The following is a 14317-nucleotide window of genomic DNA, read 5'->3' on the forward strand; positions in this document are numbered from 1 at the left end:
CTTATTAAGCAAACTGCTGCCCATTAGTGAATAAAATATTTCGTTCCCGAGTATTGAACGAAAAAAGAAAATTTAATTCGATTATATGATAATATTGTCAATAATAACCAAAACTTATAAAGTTACAACATGTGACAAAAGAACATGGGAGAACCACATTTCCCAAACAAACTTAACATTGTACACATCTTTATGGAAAAAAAAAACAGTAGAGTAAACGTAACAGCATTCCTGAAACTGTAGCTACAATTATGTTTCGATACTGGTTCAAACACACTTTAGAACAAATAAGACATCATCCCTGGCTATGTTTCGATACTGGTTCAAACACACTTTAGAACAAATAAGACATCATCCCTGGCTATGTTTCGATACTGGTTCAAACACACTTCAGAACAAATAAGACATCATCCCTGGCTATGTTTCGATACTGGTTCAAACACACTTTAGAACAAATAAGACACCATCCCTGGCTATGTTTCGATACTGGTTCAAACACACTTTAGAAAAAATAAGACATCATCCCTAGCTATGTTTCGATACTGGTTCAAACACACTTTAGAACAAATAAGACATCATCCCTGGCTATGTTTCGATACTGGTTCAAACACACTTTAGAACAAATAAGACATCATCCCTGGCTATGTTTCGATACTGGTTCAAACACACTTTAGAACAAATAAGACATCATCCCTGGCTATGTTTCGATACTGGTTCAAACACACTTTAGAACAAATAAGACATCATCCCTGGCTATGTTTCGATACTGGTTCAAACACACTTTAGAACAAATAAGACATCATCCCTGGCTATGTTTCGATACTGGTTCAATCACACTTCAGAACAAATAAGACATCATCCCTGGCTATGTTTCGATACTGGTTCAAACACACTTTAGAACAAATAAGACACCATCCCTGGCTATGTTTCGATACTGGTTCAAACACACTTTAGAAAAAATAAGACATCATCCCTAGCTATGTTTCGATACTGGTTCAAACACACTTTAGAACAAATAAGACATCATCCCTGGCTATGTTTCGATACTGGTTCAAACACACTTTAGAACAAATAAGACATCATCCCTGGCTATGTTTCGATACTGGTTCAAACACACTTTAGAACAAATAAGACATCATCCCTGGCTATGTTTCGATACTGGTTCAAACACACTTTAGAACAAATAAGACATCATCCCTGGCTATGTTTCGATACTGGTTCAAACACACTTTAGAACAAATAAGACATCATCCCTGGCTATGTTTCGATACTGGTTCAAACACACTTTAGAACAAATAAGACATCATCCCTGGCTATGTTTCGATACTGGTTCAAACACACTTTAGAACAAATAAGACACCATCCCTGGCTATGTTTCGATACTGGTTCAAACACACTTTAGAACAAATAAGACATCATCCCTGGCTATGTTTCGATACTGGTTCAAACACACTTTAGAACAAATAAGACACCATCCCTGGCTATGTTTCGATACTGGTTCAAACACACTTTAGAACAAATAAGACATCATCCCTGGCTATGTTTCGATACTGGTTCAAACACACTTTAGAACAAATAAGACATCATCCCTGGCTAATGCATCGCATAAAAGAGTTCGTTTTTCTCTCTCTCTTCCAAGAAATATAAAGTAAAGACTTAATGACTATTTCAGTACCACGTGACCAAAGATGGTCATTAATCAAGTTTCGACGTCATCTGTTTTCGAAAATGACTATTTAATATCTACCGCAATATAAAAACATGTTTTATGATAAAAATAAGGTTCCGGCTTTCAACATTGAACTTCTATTTCTTAGACCCGACATGGCCAGGTAGGTTAAGGCGTTCGACTCGTAATCTGAAGGTCGCGGGTTCGAATCACCGTCGTATCAAACATGCTCGCCCTTTCAGCTGTGGGGGCATTATAATGTTACGGTCAATCCCACTATTTGTTGGTAGAAGAGTAGCCCAAGAGTTGTTGGTGGGTGGTGATGACTAGCTTCCTTCCCTCTAGTCTTACACTGCAAAATTAGGGACGGCTAGCGCAGATAGCCCAGATAGCTCTCGTGTAGCTTTGCGCAAAATTCAAAACAAACAAACAAACAAACAATTCTATTTCTTACTGTACATTCGATAGTAGTAAAGACTACTGGTAGAATTTTACTATGTTGTAAGTAATGTTTCGAGGTTCGAGCAGCTTGGATGATGTTTCACATTTACACGTACACGTACACACCAGCATGTAAATATATATACACACATCCGTACACACCAGCATGTAAATATATATATACACATCACACACAAAATATTGTAGCAGTACAAAAATATTCACACATGTAGAGGAGTTGAAGTGAAAACATTCTGGATATTTAATGTCGCACCACACACACGGGGTAACAAAGTTTGTTGTTGACAATAAATCAATAAGCTTCTAGAACACAGAGAACAAGAGTGACATTTCAGGAAGTGTTGGACACTTAGATATCAAACTGTTTTCATGAAGTGTCTGAATAATAAATCAGTATCCTTCTAGTATATATATATATATATATAGTTTCATATTTATCGTGACAGCTTAGAAAAAACACTATTCATATTAAGTGATTACTTCATCCCCTGTTTCGACCACATCCGTTTCTGTTGTTCTTTATTTTACCAAGATAAGTGTAGTAAGAGCGAACTTTACATGGTTTTCCACAGGTTGGATGTCCATATCACTTTGTAATTGTTCCGTTCCTTGTGAGCATGTCCCTCGGTGGTTCATCGGAAAGCTGGAGAACTTTTACCGACAAAATTTTGGGTTCGATCCTTTCAGACTATACAGCGTATATAAAATATTGTATAAAACAAAAGCTCATGATTGCGTTAACTGTCCTTTCACTCTTATTTCTGGACGCAAAGTTACACAATGAGCTATCTATACGCTTTGCACCATGGGAAATCGAATTCCTTATTTTTCTGTTATAAGTATGTAAATTTACCAACAACCAAGCGGGGTGGGAATATTGAATGGTAGATATTCTAAAGTTATCATATAGAATTATGTTTCTGGTATTATTGCGTCTGTTTTTCATTTCTGTTCTGAAAACGTTAAGAGATATTTGGTAGTTTTGTTGAATGAATTTCGTATGTTACGTTCGTATTCAATGCTCCTGACCTACATTACATACAAATCATGACCCAAAGACAGTTGTTGGACCCGGTATGGCCAGATGGTTAAAGCACTCGACTCGTAATCCATGGGTCGCGGGTTCGAATCCCCGTCGCACCAAACATGGTCGTCCTTTCAGCCGTAGGGGCTTATAATGTGACGGTCAATCCCACTATTCGTTGATAAAAGAGTATTTCAAGAGTTGGCGGTGGGTGGTGATTGCTAGCTGCCTTCCCTCTAGTTTTACACTGCTAAATTAGGGATGGCTAGCGCAGATAGACCATGTGTAGCTTTGCGCGAAATTCAAAGCAAACCAAACCAAACCAAAGTTAAAACTGGATAAATCGTGACACGTCCCTTAGAAAACGACAACATTCTATTTCAAAAACGTGTTAGTTTTGATATAAGACATGTAGGAACCGAAGGAGGGTAGATAAAACATTACTTTATAGCTGAATTAGTGATATAAATTGTGTATGGTTATTTAACAGTCACTCCACGAATCAGGAAAACATGGTTGATTATCAAATAAATAAAACAGAGATTTAGGCTATTTGTGATGTCTGATATGTGATGACCATTTTACGTGAAAACGAAATTCCCCACACTATTGACTAAAGAATAAAAGTTCCTCTTCGCTTACAGAGATAATCGTAATAGGATGTATGTATATACTTATACTATCATGGAGCAGCAAAGCAGATCATTACGTGACTTCATGCAGACAGATCACGTAATTCACCTTACGATGCATCCACGAACCAGTTTTGAATATCGATCAATGTTATATAAAGTTTTCTCTGATCTTGCTTAGATTTCTTTTTTTCGTAGCATACGATAGCTGTCTTCATCATGTTCTTCTCTTCTGACGTCACATTTTGAAGCAGCAAAAGGAATTTTTCAATGATGATTAAACCTCCTGGAAGTATGTGATAGGTACATTGCAATCAATAACATTCCGGTCAGCAACTTAACGTAAAAGTTCGAAGTCTTTCTGGGTTTTGCCCCGATCAATTTAACGAGTTCTTCTATTGCTCTTCCATTCCTAAATATTTCCTTAAAGCCGTTAGGGGAGCCCTGCCTCACGCCTCGCACTCCAGAGATTTAATTCGTTTGTAAGTTTGTTTCTTTGTTTCTTGAATTTCGCTCAAAGCTATACGAGGGCTATCTGCGCTGGCCGTCCCTAATTTAACAGTGTAAGACTAGAGGGAAGACAGCTAGTCATCACCACCCAACGCAAACTCTTGGGCTACTCTGTTACAAACGAATAGTGGGATGATCGTCACATTATAACGCCCCCATGGCTGAAAGAGCTAGCATGTTTGCTCGGACCAGGATTCGAACCAGCGACCCTCGGATTACGAGTCGAGTGCCTTATCCACTTGGCCATGCCGAGCCCATATGTAAGTTAATATTTAATATGGTTTGGTACACTCTAACAGTATAGACAGAACAATATAAACAGTTGAGGTAAATAACAAGATCAAATAAAGACATATAACACTTACACTTTTAACCTAACCTCCCGATTATCTAAATTAACCCTCTCAAACCTATACATACCCTCTAAACACTGTTTTATTATTTTAAGGTAGGAAATAATAATGTATATCTTTCACGTAGACACAGAAAGGCTTACTGACTTGAATGAACCTTTCGTTCCTCCTAAGGATGTATGGTAATAAACCCCGGAGACAACAGTTAATATAAATCATTATATGTGTAATAAAACCTTTTAATATAAATTAAAACAAAATTGTAACATATAGAACGTTTGTGTAGAAAATCTACGTACATTACTCAGTGGTATGACTTTTAAGTTACAACGCTAGAAACCAGGTTTCGATATCTATGGTGAGAAGTGTAGCCTTGTGGTTAATTATAGAAAATATACATATTTTATGATATCCAATATCCAAGATCCTTTAGTCTTCATTTGATACTGTTTTCCTTTCAGGCAAGAAACTGTAATATCAAAAATTATATCTATTATTGTATCCAGTATTACATATTTCTTTAAGTACATATATTATTGTATCCAGTAGTGAATACTTCTCTAAGTACATATATTATTGTATCCAGTATTACATATTTCTCTAAGTACATATATTATTGTATCCAGTATTACATATTTCTCTAAGTACATATATTATTGTATCCAGTAGGGAATACTTCTCTAAGTACATATATTATTGTATCCAGTATTACATACTTCTCTAAGTACATATATTATTGTATCCAGTATTACATATTTCTCTAAGTACATATATTATTACATCCAGTATTGCATACTTCCCTAAGTACATATATTATTGTATCCAGTATTACATACTTCTCTAAGTACATATATTATTGTATCCAGTAGTGAATACTTCTCTAAGTACATATATTATTGCATCCAGTATTACATATTTCTCTAAGTACGTATATAATTGTATCCAGTAGTGAATACTTCTCTAAGTACATATATTATTGTATCCAGTAGGGAATACTTCTCTAAGTACATATATTATTGTATCCAGTAGGGAATACTTCTCTAAGTACATATATTATTGTATCCAGTATTACATACTTCTCTAAGTACATATATTATTGTATCCAGTATTACATATTTCTCTAAGTACATATATTATTACATCCAGTATTGCATACTTCCCTAAGTACATATATTATTGTATCCAGTATTACATACTTCTCTAAGTACATATATTATTGTATCCAGTATTACATACTTCTCTAAGTACATATATTATTGTATCCAGTATTACATATTTCTCTAAGTACATATATTATTACATCCAGTATTGCATACTTCCCTAAGTACATATATTATTGTATCCAGTATTACATACTTCTCTAAGTACATATATTATTACATCCAGTATTACATACTTCTCTAAGTACATATATTATTGTATCCAGTATTACATACTTCTCTAAGTACATATATTATTGTATCCAGTATTACATATTTCTCTAAGTACATATATTATTACATCCAGTATTACATACTTCTCTAAGTACGTATATTATTGTATCCAGTAGTGAATACTTCTCTAAGTACATATATTATTGTATCCAGTATTACATATTTCTCTAAGTACATATATTATTACATCCTGTATTACGTACTTCTCTAAGTACATAAATTATTACATACTTCCCTAAATACATATATTATTGTATCCAGTATTACATACTTCTCTAAGTACGTATATTATTGTATCCAGTATTACATATTTCTCTAAGTACATATATTATTACATCCAGCATTGCATATTTCACTAAGTACTTATATTATTGTATCCAGTATTGAATACTTCTCTAAGTACATATATTATTGTATCCAGTATTACATATTTCTCTAAGTACATATATTATTACATCCTGTATTACGTACTTCTCTAAGTACATAAATTATTACATACTTCCCTAAATACATATATTATTGTATCCAGTATTACATACTTCCCTAAGTACATATATTATTGTATCCAGTATTACATACTTCTCTAAGTACATATATTATTGTATCCAGTATTACATACTTCCTAAGTACATATATTATTGTATCCAGTATTACATACTTCTCTAAGTACATATATTATTGTATCCAGTATTACATATTACATACAGTATTCTCTAAGTACATATATATTATTGTATCCAGTACATATATTACAATATTACATACTTCCCTAAGTACATATGTTATTGTATCCAATATTACATACTTCCCTAAGTACATATATTATTGTATCCAGTATTACATACTTCCCTAAGTACATATATTATTTTACATAAGGTTACAGAAGGACAAGATGTTTGTTTGTACAAGTGTTCTTTGAAAGTTGAACCTAACGTTTTCCCTGACTCAAGAATAACACGTGTAATGAGAACATATGAGTGACAATTCTACGAACCAAAAACAATGAAATGCTTATTTATTAACCCCAAAGCTATGTGATAATTTAACATGTCGTTTTGCTTTACGTTTCTCTTCTTTTATATTTATCATCAACAGGATAGTTATTTCTCTCTGAAGCTGTCTCATATATCATCTTTTCTCCTTTTCTTAACGCCTCCTTCAATCGGTCTATCTCTCTTCTTCTTATTTCTATAAGTCAGAATATAAATATACATGCACCGAGATATGGACTCGTTGCACTTGTTCTTTTGTATGCTAGCATCAAATAACACTGAGAAGACGTAGCGAGAGCAAATATTTAAGCTCAAATCATTCTTGTATAGAAGTTCTGAGTTTCTGGTTTTATATATATATATATCGACGAGCCATTTTTCGCAGGCCCTGTGGTACAACACAAGCAACATTTCCATTGGTTTCAAACAAATGGAGCAAACATTTACTCACCATTGAATTTTTCATTTGGTCCCTAATTACACCCCAAGTAATTTGCAAACGAAGACGTGCAAATACACATCTTGAGCTGCATCTGGTCTGTGAGATTTAGTGTAACCATCAGTTTCCAGTCCTCCCTTCCACTTCAAGGTATTTTATCTCTTTTATACGTTGTTTGTCCATGTAAATATTTCGTGCGACTGCACTAATGTGTGTACATTTATCTACTTTTATTCTTTTAAAGTACTCTCCAATCTCTCCCAGCACGTTCGGGTGTCTTTTCATCTCATTCTTCATTACTGAACAGTGATTTTTCTCCTAATTCCCATAACCATTTTATTCCCTCATCAGATCTCTGCTTCTGAGGGCCGTAACAGTAATAGTGTTCATGAGACATGTTATTTTCAACGTAAGCTTATTCAGTTTTAAATCTATTCTGCTTCACTAGATGACGTACCCCTTCAACGCACGGAGAGGACAAAGGACATCAGTTCCGAACGTGGACCCTCCTCCCATACGTGACTACACAGAGGGTGCCTTAACGGTACATATCTTGTTAGCCCGGCATAACCATTTTTAACACTACGCGCATTCAAGCTTTCTAATCACACTTTCGGTATTCTTTTAACCTATAATCGCCTAATGGCAATTCGACTCACACATAAAAAGCCAGTGTAGAAAATAGATAGATATTCATACGTGTGAATTGTGTGTTATAAACAAACACACACAAAAATCTAAGCCGTAAGGCTTTAGAAAAACTATAAATAAGAATTTACTGGTAATATGGAATTAACTATTGTTCGTTTGTAATTAAATACAAAGCTACACAATGGGGCTATCTATGCTCTGCCCTCCACAGGTGTTTAATCCCGGATCATAGCCTTGTAAGTCCGCAAACATTCTGCTGTGCGCCACTGGAGGAGAGACGAAAATTAAGTAAGCTTCATGGATATACCAAGATATACTTGTGGGACGGGTATGGCCAAGTGGCAAGTATGTCCGGATTCTGAATCCAAGGAAACTGTTTCGCATCCACAAGGTGCAAAAAGGTGGTTTGCAATTTGACATCGTGAATGGTTTAAGAGCAACTGGCAAATCCCAGTATTCTGTTGAATAAAACTAGCCCAATAGTTGGCGGTAGGTGCTATCGATTAGCTGAATTCTCTGTAGTCTATCATTGAGAGAAAACAAACCGATATTTATCTGCGTACGATGAAATACATACTCACGTAATAAATTCCCTTTTTTAATTAAAAGTATTAGAAACAAAATTTAGGCTTACGAAATGTCATTATGCGCTGCTTTCTTAATTTTTTCTTTTCCATAAATATTTAGATACTGTTTTAGATTTCTGGTGATTTTATTTTCTGATTGAAAACTATCATAACGTATTCTTTACAGGTGTCTATCTTGTATTGATGGTTTACAGCCATGACATTATATACGAGGTCTGTTAAAAAAATACGCGGACTGACGTCATAAAACAAAATGTACTTTATTTAGAAGTCACAGGTCTGGGACCCCTTCAAAGTACTCTCCTCCCCAACGCACACACTTATCCCAACGGTGTTTTTACTTGTTGAAACAGTCCTGGTACGCTTCTTTTGTAATGTCCTTCAGCTCCTTCGTCGCATTTGCCTTAATCTCGGGAATCGTCTCAAATATTCTTCCTTTCAAGGGTCTTTTGAGTTTGGGGAACAAGAAAAAATTGCAAGGAGCAAGGTCAAATGAGTAGGGGGGTGGGGAAGAACAGTGATCGAGTGTTTGGCCAAAAACTCACGAATTCTGAGGGCTGAATGGGCTGGAGCGTTGTCGTGATGGAAAAACCAGTCGCCACTCCTCCACATTTCTGGCCTTTTGCGACGGATGGCGTCCCTCAGACGTTTCAGAACTTCAATGTAGTAAGTCTGGTTCACTGTGGAGCCTTCGGGGAGGTACTCGTGGTGAACAACACCCTTAGCATTGAAGAAAACTGTCAGCATCACCTTGACCTTGGATCGAACTTGGCGAGCTTTTTTGGGTCTGGGAGATGTTTCATCCATCCACTGTGTCGACTGGACCTTCGTTTCAATGTCATAACCATAAACCCATGATTCATCACCTGTTATGATCTTTGACAAGAAGTTTTCATCTTCTTCTGAACGATCAAACAGTTCCTGAAAAACCTGGACGCGATGGGCTTTTTGTTCGTCCGTCATCAGGCGTGGCACAAATTTCGCAGCAACGCGGTGCATCTTCAATTTTTCGGTCAAAATCTCGTAGCAAGATCCAACTGATATCCCACACTCTTCAGCAAGCTCCCTGACAGTCAGACGCCGATTTGCCTGCACCAGGGGGTTGATTAAAACGTTCATGCCACTTGAAACATGCCGTACGCTTCATAGCAACATCACCGTAAGCCGTGTTAAACATAGCAAAAGTTTCAGTCGCAGATATTCCAAGTTTAACACAAAATTTCACAGCAAGTCGTTGCTCCTTCAGGTCATTCATTCTGAAATCCGCCAAACGCAAAATTCGCACTTCACTTAAAACCGCGTAGCTAATACACAAATGAAGATATCTGCAATCGGGAAATGGCGTCGTAATCAGCTGATCTGTGCAAACCTTGCGACACCAAGCAGATTCCCCTGGAACCAACTGGAGCCGCGCAATTCAAACAGTCCGCGTATTTTTTGAACAGACCTCCTATTCTTTTGATAATGTTTTTGGTATTGATGGTTTACAGCCATGGCATTATATCTTTATTGGATAATTATTTTGGTAATGAAGGTTTAGAGTTATGGCATTATATCTTTATGGGACTTTTTGTCGTATTAACGGTTTACAGCCATGGCATTATATCTTTTATTGGATAATGTTTTTATTTCATAGACTTTGCCACGATTTGGAAAGTTACAAGGTTTCAGTTCATTCTGTTATCAATATTTAAAATTCTTTGTCTATAAAACTAGAAATAATAAAAATCAATTTAAAGCAAGTTCTTAGTAATTATCAGTTTTAAACTGTAAGTTGTTGTTGTCTTGAATTAAAAACAAAGGTACACAATAGGCTATCTGTGCTATGCCCACCACGGGTATCAAAACCCAAATTTTAGCGTTGTAAGTCCACAGATATACCGCTGAGCCAGTGGGGTTGAAACTGTAAGTAAACAATAGCCTTTTTATTTTTATTTTTAGTAATGCACTGGTAAAGAAAGTGACATCTGACGAGTTTTTGTTGAGACATTGTAGGACAATGGCAATGGTAGCTATAAACCTGAAACCAAAACAAAAGTGGATTTACGTCACTTTATCCCAAATGTAAAGCTCGCAAGTGCAATATTCTTCCATATGAGTGATTGATAACTTCAAAACAAAAACAATAAGTGGGTAAAGGTATATTACCCCTAAAGAAGACTGGATAAAAGATATATTCTCCCAAACGACAAGCGAGCTAACACCATATTAACATAAACGACAAGTGAGCTAACATCATATTAACCCAAATGACAAGTAAGCTAACACCATATTAAACCAATTAACAAGCAAGCTAACGCCATATTAACCCAAACGACAAGTGAAATAACATTATATTAAACCAAACAACAAGCGAACTAACACCATATAAATCTAAACGACAAGTAATCTAACACCATATTAACCCAAACGACAAGTGAGCTAACACCACATTAACCCAAACGCTTGTTTGTTTATTATTAAACAAGGAGTTATCCAATAGATTATCTTCGCTGTTTACATAACGAGTATTGGTTCACAGTTTAATGTCATAAACCACTCAAACTTATCGCGGTGCAACTGGGTGACTAGCCCCAGATAAGAAGTGAAAAAAATATAGTATTTGCCCTAACAACAAGTAAACCAAAAACTCCTCTTAAATACATTTACTATCAACAACACTATTCCTTCTGGATGTATAATATACTTATATATGTGTGTGTGTGTGTATTCAATTAAACTCAGTCTCCACAGTTGAAATGCGCGTGACAGAAAAAACAAAAATAAATCATTTAAAATAAGCATTACTACTGAAGAGACACCAACATACATAATTAGTTACCGTTTATCGGATCATAAGTCAACGTTTATCTACTCCATCTATCAAACTTCTATAAAGTTATACATTTAATATATGTGACAAATATCACCGTTAAAGAGAATTCACGTTTCTAGCAGTTTAAAGAAGGGTATTTCTTTCTCTCCTGAACATCAAAAGTGAAATTTCTTACCTCACTATGAAACCACCTTTAGCTTCACGTGCTTCTATTGTATAAAAATTACAAATAGTTTGTCATTTATATTTTCATCACTTTTTGCCACTTTTCAGCTTCGAACACATACACCTGAATGACAATCTTAATCAGAATATTTGTCCCCGTAGATACAGTTGGACACCCAGGTTGTCAATAATTAAACAATAAAAAATTATCGTCTTCATTGTTGCGTATACTGTAAAATAAAAAAATTTCATCCAGCGATGTTCTTCACTGATAAAAAAATCCTATATTCGAATTTAATGTAATATCTAATTATCGACCGCGTAAAGTTCAAATTCCTTTTTATGATGGTAAGATCCAAGCAGGGCCGGCATGGCCAGATGTTTAAGACACTTGACTCCTAATCTGAAGGTCGCGGGTTCGAATCCTAATCATATCAAACATGCTCCCCCTTTCAGCCGTGGGAGCGTTATAATGTTACGGCCAGTCCTACTATTCGTTGGTAAAAGAGTAGCCCAAAAGTTGGCGGTGGGTAGTGAGGACTATCTGTCTTCCCTCTAGTCTTACACTGCTAAATTAAGGATGAGTGGCTCAGATAGACCTTGGGTAGCTTTGCGCGAAATTCAAACAAACAAGATTCTAATAGAGCTTTGACTTCAAAGATAAAGTCTCTGGTGGACTCAGCAGATAGCCCAATCTGGCTTTGCTATATAAAAAACACACACACTCAAAAAGATGTTCGATTATTCTTTCTGTTTATTACACGACCTTAAAAATGTAAAAAAAAAAACAGTTATAAGTCTGAATAAATATTCGTACATTTTACACGTCAAGCAATTGTTAGTTTCAGTTTTGTTTTTTAAATACTTAGTTCTTTTCATAAACTCGTATTTCATATAAATTTTTATAAAAATTGGGATGAAATATTTCGTTGTCGAAAACGTGTAAATATTTTTGTGTAGTGTTGTATAATGTTCAGAGTATTTCAGTAAATGAAAAATGAAACTTTATTTTTTTAACTTTACCCTTTTTATCAACACAAAGCTGAAGCCAAACCTATACCATGACCAACACTAGAACAGATTATTTAATATCCTTTTAAATAAATATGTTTATGTCTTTATTTAAACATATTTTCTTTCTAGTGGTTGTTTTGTGCTTTTTTTTTTAACGCGTGTATTTTATTTTTTCATTTTCAACGATCTTTTACGTAAAGTTTTTGTTTAGTTTTGTATTATATTCGTTTTCTAAAATGACCATAGAATAGATAAAAAAACAGCAAAAAAATTCTTGCATCGCCATCTTGTGCTATCTTTCCATATATCACAGCTTCATTCGAAAGAAGCACGGGTCCTGATAGAAAAATAAATCGTTTCACCTCGGGGGATTAGGAGCTATAGAAGCATTTCAAAATAATAAAATTCGTTTCGGATCTGTTGCTGATTGAAAGAACGCTGTGAATAACGAATACATTTGCAGGAAATAGCAGGTCTGTTCACAGAAACGTTTCGATTATACAAGTACGTACTACTGTCCTATGTCTTTTACTCAGGGCACGTTTTACCTTCTTATATTGTAGTTTGTGATCTTATTTTATTCATCTATCAAGATTAGAATTGTGTGTCAGGTGTGACTGGAAACCTGTGAACTTTTATGAAAATCAAATCACTATTTATTATCTTGTCAACGACACTAGGATATATTCCTAACTTTAGAGACGCTTTGTGTCTGTTAGTGTCCCTCTTAATTAGCTTGGAGTGTGTGGTTTTATAGCCTGATGTCATTCTGAACTCTCTGCTGTGCGAATTGTTTCGATTCTATGAATGATATGGAAGGCGTTCTTTTTCTAAATGTTGTCTTTTTTAGTTCTATATTGTACAACAATTTGTTATACGAATATCCGTCCTTGTACAGCATATGACATTACTCCAGTTACATGTATAATCGTGGAGACCTGAAAATGTTCAATGGCCAAAAAATTACCGTGCAAATATATAGAAAAGGCCCGATATAGCCAGGTGGTTAGGGCACTCAACTCGTCATCTGAGGGTCACGGGTTCGAATCCTCATCACACCAAACATGCTTACTCTTTCGGCCGTGGGGGCTTTATTATGTGACGGTCAATCCTACGATTCGTTGGTAAAAGAACAGCCCAAGAGTTGGCGATGGGTAGTGATGACTGGCTACCTTCACTCAAGTTTTACACTGCTAAATTAGGGATGGCTAGCGCGGATAGTCCTCGCGTAGCTTTGCACAAACAAACAAACAAAACGTATAGATAATAGAAACGTCATCCTTGACGCTATGGATTTCATTTACTGATACATACTTTGGCACTATCGTATGGAAATAATCCTTGTAGTGCGACTATCAATGTGCAAGAAACCAAAATTATAAAACAGTTAGCAAGATGCTAACTATTTTACCAGTAACAAGCGACTGTTTACTTGAACAGCAATTTTTAGCTATTTAATACCTACTAACCATGCCCTTTAAGCAGCATTAACATGAAGAAATTGTGAAAACGTATTCATTATTTTGATAATAATTATATTTTCGAAACGTATTTATTGGACAGTTTGTTTA

General features: G+C 35.3%; 1 protein-coding gene across 3 annotated transcripts in view; it reads right to left on the reverse strand.

Moving 5' to 3' along the window:
- LOC143228954 (sodium/potassium-transporting ATPase subunit beta-like) overlaps positions 1-14317 on the reverse strand; it is a 161551-nt gene that overhangs the window by 16005 nt on the left and 131229 nt on the right. Inside the window, exon 2 of one of the 3 annotated variants that reach the window (XM_076460471.1) lies at positions 4950-5119. The exons of the other annotated variants lie outside the window; for them this stretch is intronic. The gene's annotated coding sequence lies outside the window, so the exon portion shown is untranslated. The remainder of the gene's footprint in view (positions 1-4949; positions 5120-14317) is intronic. 3 annotated transcript variants of the gene reach the window in all.

This window comes from Tachypleus tridentatus, chromosome 10 (genome assembly GCF_004210375.1).
Source record: "Tachypleus tridentatus isolate NWPU-2018 chromosome 10, ASM421037v1, whole genome shotgun sequence".
Lineage (NCBI taxonomy): Eukaryota > Metazoa > Arthropoda > Merostomata > Xiphosura > Limulidae > Tachypleus > Tachypleus tridentatus.